The 9453-nt window shown below is 42.6% G+C and overlaps 1 pseudogene; it reads left to right on the plus strand.

Annotated features, from left to right (window-relative positions):
* Positions 1–952: 952 nt before the first annotated feature.
* On the plus strand, positions 953–1845 carry LOC147882776 (uncharacterized; annotated as a pseudogene).
* The last annotated feature ends 7608 nt before the right edge of the window (positions 1846–9453 follow it).

Genomic DNA, 9453 nt, shown 5'->3' on the forward strand with positions numbered 1-9453 from the left:
ATAGTTAGAGAACTCATCAAGAAATATATTTTCAAGCTTTGCATATTGTCTCTTAGAATGGGTGGATTTCTCGAACTTTGTGATGTCATAGTGGCACATTCTTTGCACACTATCACTGTGTTGTGTTGATCACGAGCCTTAATGGAAGATACCTTACATACATCAACACAAGCCTTAATGGAAGATACCTTACATACCCAAAGCTATAGGGTTTGATGGTCCGTGTAACAAACTTTTGCTTATGTCGTGTAGAAAGCAAAGTTGCAAGGGGAAGCCATTAGCTGGTGAGGAAGGTTGTGGAGGGAAATAGACCTCAATGCAAGAGATTTAGGAGACTAAAATGGAAGCGTGGTTAGGGAGGAGAGACAACCTTGTTGGCAGGTGCATGTGAAGAACGCATGAGAACGATTTGGATGGCAATGATCGGCAATTATCGTGCTAGGACCTCTATCTGAGTATATATCACAACTCACATAGAATGATAGCTTGACGCTTAATCTCAGCGCATGCTTGCACGTTGTACTCGCGCCTCGTACTCATGAAGATCACCGTGTTCACGGAAGATCCTAGTTTACTGTCAAGATGAATGGAAGGTTACAAAAACCTGCACTTTTCTTGCAAAGGTTTTGGATTTGTCTTTGTGCATGTGCACTGTTACTCTTACTGTGGGATACTTCAAGCTTTGAATTACCAAATCCGAGCATCGAAGAGCTAAGTCGAGAATTAAGAACGCAGGCCCGGTGGCCAGCTACGAAGCTCGTCCTCGGTTGTATCTCAGCAGCATCTAAAAAGAACGCCACTTACTACGACAAGAAAGGCCGTCCGCCGGGCTGATCAGCTCGCTCAGCCCTGAGCTGGATTGCAAACGTGCTCGATCGCTTTAAGAGACCGCAGGCCATCCCCTCGTTCCAATATTCGAGCATATTCAGATTCAGTATCTTGCAACATTACTATGGAACATCGCCGCAGCAGCTCTCCCGCTCCCATGCCCCCGCTGCTGCTCCCTTTCATCGTCCTTATCGTCATCAGCACCGTTGCGCCCATACCCACAACCGCTCAGGACTACAGCTGCACCGCCATCACCCCTAGTTCTCCCGGCACTACGCCACTGCAGGGAGCCGTCTCTATCATCAAAGGCGGGGATTATTATCAGCTTTTTGAGACGGCGGTAGCCCCAGCGGCTGGCCTCGACCTGGTCAGTTACACTTCGGTGGCAGCAGACGTGTTCAGGGGGGCAGGCATTATCATAGGTTTGTGCAAACCGCAGTTTCGCCGTTCTGTTGGTGTTCTGTGATTGTTTCTGACCCGGCATGCATGCATGCAGGTATTCTGGTTGAGCTGTTTTCAGGAACCGTTGTCTACAATAGTGCCTATAATGGGTGCTGGAACGTTGAAGGGAACTACCCTTTTCCGGACGGTAGGATGATCAACTACGGTTGTGAATGGGGTCCTTTCACCGAAGTGAATTTCAAGTTCGGAGTGACCGAGCCCGATGGCAATTTCAAGTTCGGAGTGACCGAGCCCGATGGCAACGGATGGAGCCAATTTCTTGTTCATAAACAGGTCTACGATGGAGTGCTTATACATTGCAGATGATGGCATCCATACAAACACTTGCAATGTTGATGTATGTACCTTGTCATGATGGTGGCTTGGACTTTTGTCTTGTACATTTGTTCTCTAAAGTCGTTCATCGACGTAGAAAGTTATCTCATATTGACTCCTTGCTCCCTTTGGTGGTTGTTGCGTCTTTTTTTACAGGATTCATCTCAACTATTCCAATGGTGTGATCATATCTCTTAAAGTTGCACGCAAGCAAGTGGAAGTATCTTTAATCCTTGTTGATAAATATTTGTAGCTATTTGTAGGACCTCCTATTTGTGGCTATCCACTTTTCCCTTTCCCCCTTGTGAAATAAAACCAAATGGCATGGATTAATGAATGCTAGAAGAAGGGTGTATCAATACTTGGGAGCACTACCTACATTGTGTAGCAATGGCTTTTACATATATTGGATTGAATGGTCTTTCAACTATTGTCTTCACATTGCAAGCACAACAAGACAAAGCACCCACAGATGCGCACATAGACATGTTTACTGAACTAAAAAAAAACTTACGGGCGTGTCTATTTGCACATCTAGAGACCTGCATCTAACAACACATCTATATAGCAGATAGACGCATGAATAGACGCGCATCTAGATGCCTAAATAGACGCTCTGCTAAAAAATTTAAAAAACAAAAATATGCATCTTTAAACGTGTGTATAGATGCATTTATAAACGGTCTTATAGACGCTTTTATAGACACGCAAATAGATGCTCCCTGAACAGAAAGATGTGTATATAGATGCATTTATAGACGCACTGATAGATGCACTACATAATAATTTTTTTTAAATTTACAGAATGCTGTGTATGTTGTGTATGCTATATAGTTATAGGAATCCCATTTCCACATTGTGTAATTCAATTCTTACAGTCGACCGCATTTTAATTACAATTTCAAATAAAACATTACAACTCTAAAACGCAATAAAATTGAAAGCTCAAAAAGTGCTTGTATGGACATATAGCACAAAGCTAAGCCGCATCATGTGGCTTCAAGTACAAAAAATAAGAGGAGTGTATATACAAGAGGCAGGAAGCCAAGCCAGTGGCTTTAAGTACAAAAAAGAGTAGCTAGCACTACTTCTACGACTAATCTATGTTCTTCACATCCTCGCTTCCTTCCACACTCCCTCCTACGCTCCATTCTCTGCCTCCTTCCTCATCTTCTTGTGCAGGGACCTGTAAACAAGGGACAACATATATCAATATATGGAAAATCAAATATTTACTTATAATATTGACATTATTTAATTACTTTCAAATACATCGGGGGCCGCTCCAGTAACCCGGATATACTGCTCCTCAGTAATCAACCCGTCATGATAGAAATGCTTCCATGTATCTCCTCCGTGATGGTGGCGGTGGTAGGCTGTCTTGACAGGAGTAGCGTATCTACCACGATCTCAAGCTGCAAGATGACACAATTTGCGGAGGGGTTAATACAAAGAGACAACCTCTTAATAAACTACATAAGCAATATAATTTGAGATCGATACTTACAAATTGGGCCTCCCATGATTCAACACCCCCTGCTCCAAAATGCATGCTTTCACATCACTCCATCTAGATCCTTCGTGCCTCCACGTGCTACAGACTGGGGTCCTCCCTCGCTGACTTCATTGCTTTCTTCCACTCACGCTTGTGAGTGGTGTGGGATGGGCCCCTTGGTGGTTGACCTCCCTTGAGCCTGGCAAGCTCCACTAGTGCCTGCCTCTTAAGCAAAGATCTTTTATCGCCAAGTATTGTAACAATCTTTGACTTGGCCCATTTATCTGTGAGCTAACGATTGGAAGGGTTAGGATACCTAGAGCGAACAGCAGCGAGGGTCTCATTAGCCAACCTCTTTGGATGGTCTTTGTAGTTGATAAAGCAATCTCTGTAATTATTAGCAATTACAGAGCACATGAAGGCCATGTTCTTTCCCCGTGCATCCATCAAGATGCCTCCTGTCTGAGTGATGTCATAGAAGATCGTACCATCACCCAGAGGCATGTCTAAATCATGTGACATCATCGTCCCCACCACCACCCCTCCCAAAGCACTGTGCCATGCATCCCCCACCGCTCTCCCTACTACTATGCCTGCTACCATGTCGTGTCGAGCTAGTACGCTGGCCACTCGTAGCTGGAGACTGCACGGGACTACATGGACCACTTGTAGCTAGAGAACCGAGTCTCGACTGCATAGGAGTACATCGACGGCTCTGCAAGACAGAAGGACCTCCTGATGGCATGGGGGAAGGGGCATAAGATGGCATGGGGAAAGGGGCATAAGATGGCATGGAAGAAGGGCCTCGGCTGTGTAACCGGCTGGGCTGTGCTGACTCCGTTGAGGTAATCTCAGCTGGTGTGGGGTGGTTTGGAGTCTATAGTGCCGACTCCTGGGGGGTGTTTAGAGTACCCATCATATACTCGTATAACTCTGCAAGACTGGGAGGGTGCCCTAAAAGGTTATATAAGTCCCTAAAAATAGACTCCGAGAGATCAGGTAAGCTCGAAGGGCTTCCTGGCCACATCATGAACTGGAAAAAAGAAAAAAAGACAATTATTGATGAGTTGAGAAGAAAGGGGAAGGGAAGAAAAGATTACTATCAGAAAAGATTACTATCGGAGCACGTCTATAGATGCGTCTGAGAACCACGTCTATTTTTGCGTATAACAGCATGTCTATAGACGTGGTTGTCTGTGTCTACAAACAGTCTAGATGCGACTATAGATGCGGTTCTAGACACGGTCTGAGATGCGTCTATAGACGTGCTCCGATAGACGGACTATTCTAAAAAGTAGAAAAGGACATGCGCCCGATACAAAAACGTAACACTGATACCAAATTCATTCATTTCTTGGATACGACAAAGGACAAATCCAAAGAGAGCAAATTCCAAAAAAGGTCAACCGTAAAGAGACTTACCTTGGATAGAGGTATGGAAGCTTCTTCTCCTTCTTCAAAGTTGCTTCTCTTCCTTGTTCACCCTCTTCTCCTGTAAGCCTGGAAGTAAGTGTGGGTGCCTTTCTCTTAAGTGTAAGCTTGGAAGTAAGTGTGGGTGCCTTTCTCTTACACGTTGAAACTGTGGATCTATTAATAACAAAGCAAGCAAGCCACGTGAAGTATAAGTAATGTGAAGAAAAGCAAAGCGAGTGTGCTAAAAGCAAATTTGAAAACTGTGTCTATAAGTGTGTTTAATAGCGCATCTAAATACGTGTGTAATTGCATGTCTAGATACACAGAGCAAACGCAATTTTAGACACACCTATAGATGCGCACCATAGAACAGACAGACGTGGTTATAGACATGCCTTTAGACGCGCCACAGAGTCTTTAAATTAAATATTTGAAGAAAAGCAAATTTTTTTGGGTTTTTTGTTTGTAGAATGTCTTCATCTTCAACAAGTAGCTCCAATGAGGATGAATCCCTCCATATCCACCATCGCGAAATGTGGTTGGAGAAAAAAATCAAATGTATGTGTGACCAATGTCTAGGAAACATGTATCATGCATGCAAGATTACACTCAATCACATCTCAAAGTATGGAAAATGGGATGCGACCATAAACATGGTAAGTGTTAAAGAGTTAAGGTTAATTGAGATACCTATGGGTGTTCATATATTTGAGTTATGATCCCGTTTTAATTTGATATAGGATATAGTACCACACTCGCATATGTTGCCCTATGCTCGCCGTGAGGAGGCGAAGCATTGGCAATATGAGGTGGGATCTTTAGGAGGGATCGTTACGGATGCATGGAGTGATGGTGATAGTAGCCCTCCGCCATTACCTCATGAAGCCGTGGAGGAGGAGGTGTTTGATGATATGGTGCGGGATTTATATCTCCATCAATCCGAAGGGAGGGATGATAGCATGGATCAGGATGATATTTTTACTGCAGCATCGACTCCACTGTTTGAGGGGTGCACTTTCTCTGTTCTACATGCCTCCCTTGAGTTACTAAACTTGCAAACCATCTATGGATGGAGCAATGCAAGTTTGAATGCATTACTCAAGTAAGCTTTAAAGTTTATTTTTCAAACATGGTGAATTATGCTAGTGGGTCAATTACTCGAATGCTTTTCCTCATTTATGATCTTCACGTGCAGGCTATTGTGTAAAATGCTTCCAAGGGAGAATAAATTACCGACCTTAAGAGATATGGCAAGGCAACATGTGACCTCTCTTGGAGGATTAGATTACAAGTGCATCCATGCACGTGTCAACGATTGTGCTTTGTTTCGTGGACTACATAAGGATGCAAGAGTGCCCTACTTGTGGACAGGCAAGATATAGACCAGATCTCAAAACTTTGGATGTGCCTCATAAGGTTCTGCGACATTTTCCCATAATCCCTCACATCCAACATATGTTCAAGTGCAAATCCATTGCAAAGCTCATGTCATGGCATTCCTCCCATCGATCAACCGATGGCAAGTGGAGAACTCCTGCAGACTCTCCTGCATGGAAGCATCTTGAAGACACATGGCCAAGCTTCAAGGAAGAACCTAGGAGCATGAGACTTGGATTGGGTATGGACGGTGTGAACCCATTTGGTCTCAAAAGCACCTCTTACAGTGTATGGCCAATGATATTGGTGAATTATAATCTTCCACCCTCCATGGCTATTAAGAAAGGACATGTGATTGTGTCCCTTCTAATTCCAAGGAAACATAAAGTCAAAAATCCTGATGTTTATTTGGAGCCTTTGATTGACAAGCTAGAGATACTTTGGAGAGGTCTCGAGGTGCATGATGTGAGCAGGCCTCCCTTGTCACGAGACTTCAACTGCAAAGAAGTCTAGATGTGGATGATGCATGACTTCCTAGGCTATGGCGAGTGTTCAGGTAAGCATTGCACTTCTAATTATGAATAGGAAAAGGATGTGGCACCCTAAACCCACCTTCAACTCTTAATTGCATCTATTGTTCAAGTCTCACTACATCAAGTTACCATGCATGTCCTGTTTGTGGTCCTTCGCTAGTTGCCTTACGGGCAGACGCATTGAATAAGGTCATCTATGAGAATCACCATTGATTTCTCCCACCTGATCATCCTAGATATGTTGCCCCTTGGAATGAAGTCCTCCCACAATCACCCACCGTGGGAGATTGGATGAGAATTTGGGATGGTTCCAAGACTCCTCCACCACTTGGCATGAGCCAGTAAGGGTTTGTAACTATTGTGTGCTATATTGGCTAGAAATAAAGATTGCCCGCTAACACCAGCTTGGATACTCCATCTTTTATCGTTTACCATATTGGTCCCACCTCAAGATCAATCACCTACTTGATCCCATGCATATCTTCAAGAATGTGGCATCTACCATTTGGGAGCATTTGAATGGGACACAAGATTCTATAGGCATAAGTGAGGATATATGCACCACAGGGAGGATGTGTGAAGCTTGGCCACAAGAGAGACCAAATGGGCATGTTTTTTTACCTCGTGCACCATGGAGGTTATCAAAGCTAGAGATGGTGGCAGTGAAGCGCGCTATTACTACAATTCGTACTCCCACTGGATGCATGAGGTGTTTGAAGGGAGCCTTTACAAAGAGCAAGAAAAGAGGTGTAGAGCAATTATATGGCTTGAAATCTCATGATTGGCACAAGATACTCCAAGTAAGTATTTTATGTGCATAATATCTTTTTCCTTTCAAATTTGTGAGTGAATAATTATAAACAACTTATCAACCACCTCCTCATGGGTACAGTTCATACTACCTACTAGCATTTCTTGTAGTGCATCAAAGGATGTGAAAGATTGTATTTACAAGATGGACGATCTTGTGAGGTACTTTACATGATACAAAATATGATGTGTATCAATGCTCCATGCAAGGTGTTCATATTGCTAATATGGTGTACTTTTTCATTTCTAGGTATGTAAGATCAAAGGAAATAGATCCCACCATGCTTGAGAATGCTCACGTTATGCCAGTGGAGGTGGTTTGTTTAGTGGAGGAGACATTTCCACGTTCTATTCTCACAAGCCAACTACATCTTATAGTGCATTTGGTGGATGAGATTGCTATATGCGGTACTATACATGCCTGATGGTTATTCTTCCTCGAGCACTTCATGAAGACCTTGAAGGGCTTCGTGAGACAAAATGTGAGACCTGAAGGTAGCATGGCCGAGGGTTGGTTGGCACAAGAGTCACTTGTATTTATTGATGAGTTTCTTGTTGATGTGGATAGCTCTCTCCCACGATTATGGAGAGATGATGAAGACCTAAGGATGACCTCTATTGTGCCTCAAGGGAAAGGACGCAACAAAGTAATAGACACGGAGTTGCATAATAGTATCAACCGCTATTGTGTGCTTAATAGTGATGTGATGAAAAGATGGGTGACAAGATATGAGGATGCAAAGGCAAGAAGACAAGAAGAAAGGCCCTCTTTCGTACACACCATGGATCTCGTGTGCCATATCCTCAGTATCTAAGAGCACTTCTAAAGGATATTCATGTGGATTGGCTACTTGATGAAATGGAGAAAGCAGAGAAAGACGAGGGGATGCATATCACAATGGAAGAATGGGAGTATGCTAGGGGATGCATGAGCAAGGTTGGTATATAGAATATTATGCATAAGTTAGGAGCTTTCAATAATTTAGATTGCTTATTCAACTGATTTTTTCTTGGTATAGTGCACTATGTTCAATGCTATATGGTGTGAGGGCAAGCATTTTCGAACACAACAGATTGATGATAAGAGAAACAAACAAGATTGCGGCATTATTGCTAGCTTTGAGGGAGCCAATGGAGCCATGGATGATTATTGTGGCATAATCCAAGATATTATTAAGCTTGAATTTCGACGCTTCTTTGTGTATGTTTAGGATGTAAAGTGGTTTAAGGACATGATGGAAAGAGGCCCTAATGCAACAATCAAATGCCATGCAAGTGGCTTTGTAACTATTGACTCCACAAAGTTTTAGCAAAGTAGGAAGGACACACTAGTACTATTGCAACAATGTGAACAGGTACTGTGTACACATATAAAAATACTCACTTTTAAATATTTGATACCTTCGATGCAAGGAAAATAACATGATTGTATTTGTGTTTGAATTAGGTTGTCTATCAACCAATGGTGGATAATAACATATGGTGGCATGTCAACCTATTATGTCACGTTCCAAAGTGATGTATAGTACATTTACTAATATGGAGCATATGGAGGATGATCATGGCCATGGATGTGATGATGACCGTGATATGAGAGAGGAGGATGATCATGAGATAGGAGATACAGATGTTGAGGCCATTACCCATGAGGACGAGCCTACCATTGGTGATGCTGATTTCGATGAGCACATGAGTAGCACAAGTAGTAGTGGGTTGAATGTATTTGTAGATCTAAACACTTGTTTGGATTTTGAAGTAGATAGTTTGGCAAGGGTTGATCTCATTGAGGATGAGATTCAACCGTAGCCCATCATTGATATTGGCAAAACTATTTTACATATTGTCTCAATCTTCTCACCTCACTTAATTCTTGTATATGTGGTCTTGCAAAAAAGCATTGATGTTTTTGTTAAAATTATGTGCTTTGGTAATCATGGGCAATGTTTGGAAAGCACTGATATACACCAAAATCTCACTTTTCGTATTCTCTATTTTGCATCTAAATACGCATCTAATTCTCAGTGTAGACATGCTAGACAAGCCCCTATTTTCTCAGTGTAGGCGTGCAAATAGACGTGTCAATACACGTGCAAATAGACGAGCTATTAGACATGCTATTAGATGTGCCCGTAATTTCTCTATTCAAACAATGCCTATAGACGCGCTTGCTATTTTGCACGTCTATAGTTTCTTTGTGTTGTTGTGAAGCTTTTCTAAGGC

Source organism: Dipteris shenzhenensis, chromosome 29, assembly GCF_047967505.1.
Source record: "Dipteris shenzhenensis isolate YYH24624 ecotype China chromosome 29, Dip_SZ_1.0, whole genome shotgun sequence".
NCBI lineage: Eukaryota > Viridiplantae > Streptophyta > Polypodiopsida > Gleicheniales > Dipteridaceae > Dipteris > Dipteris shenzhenensis.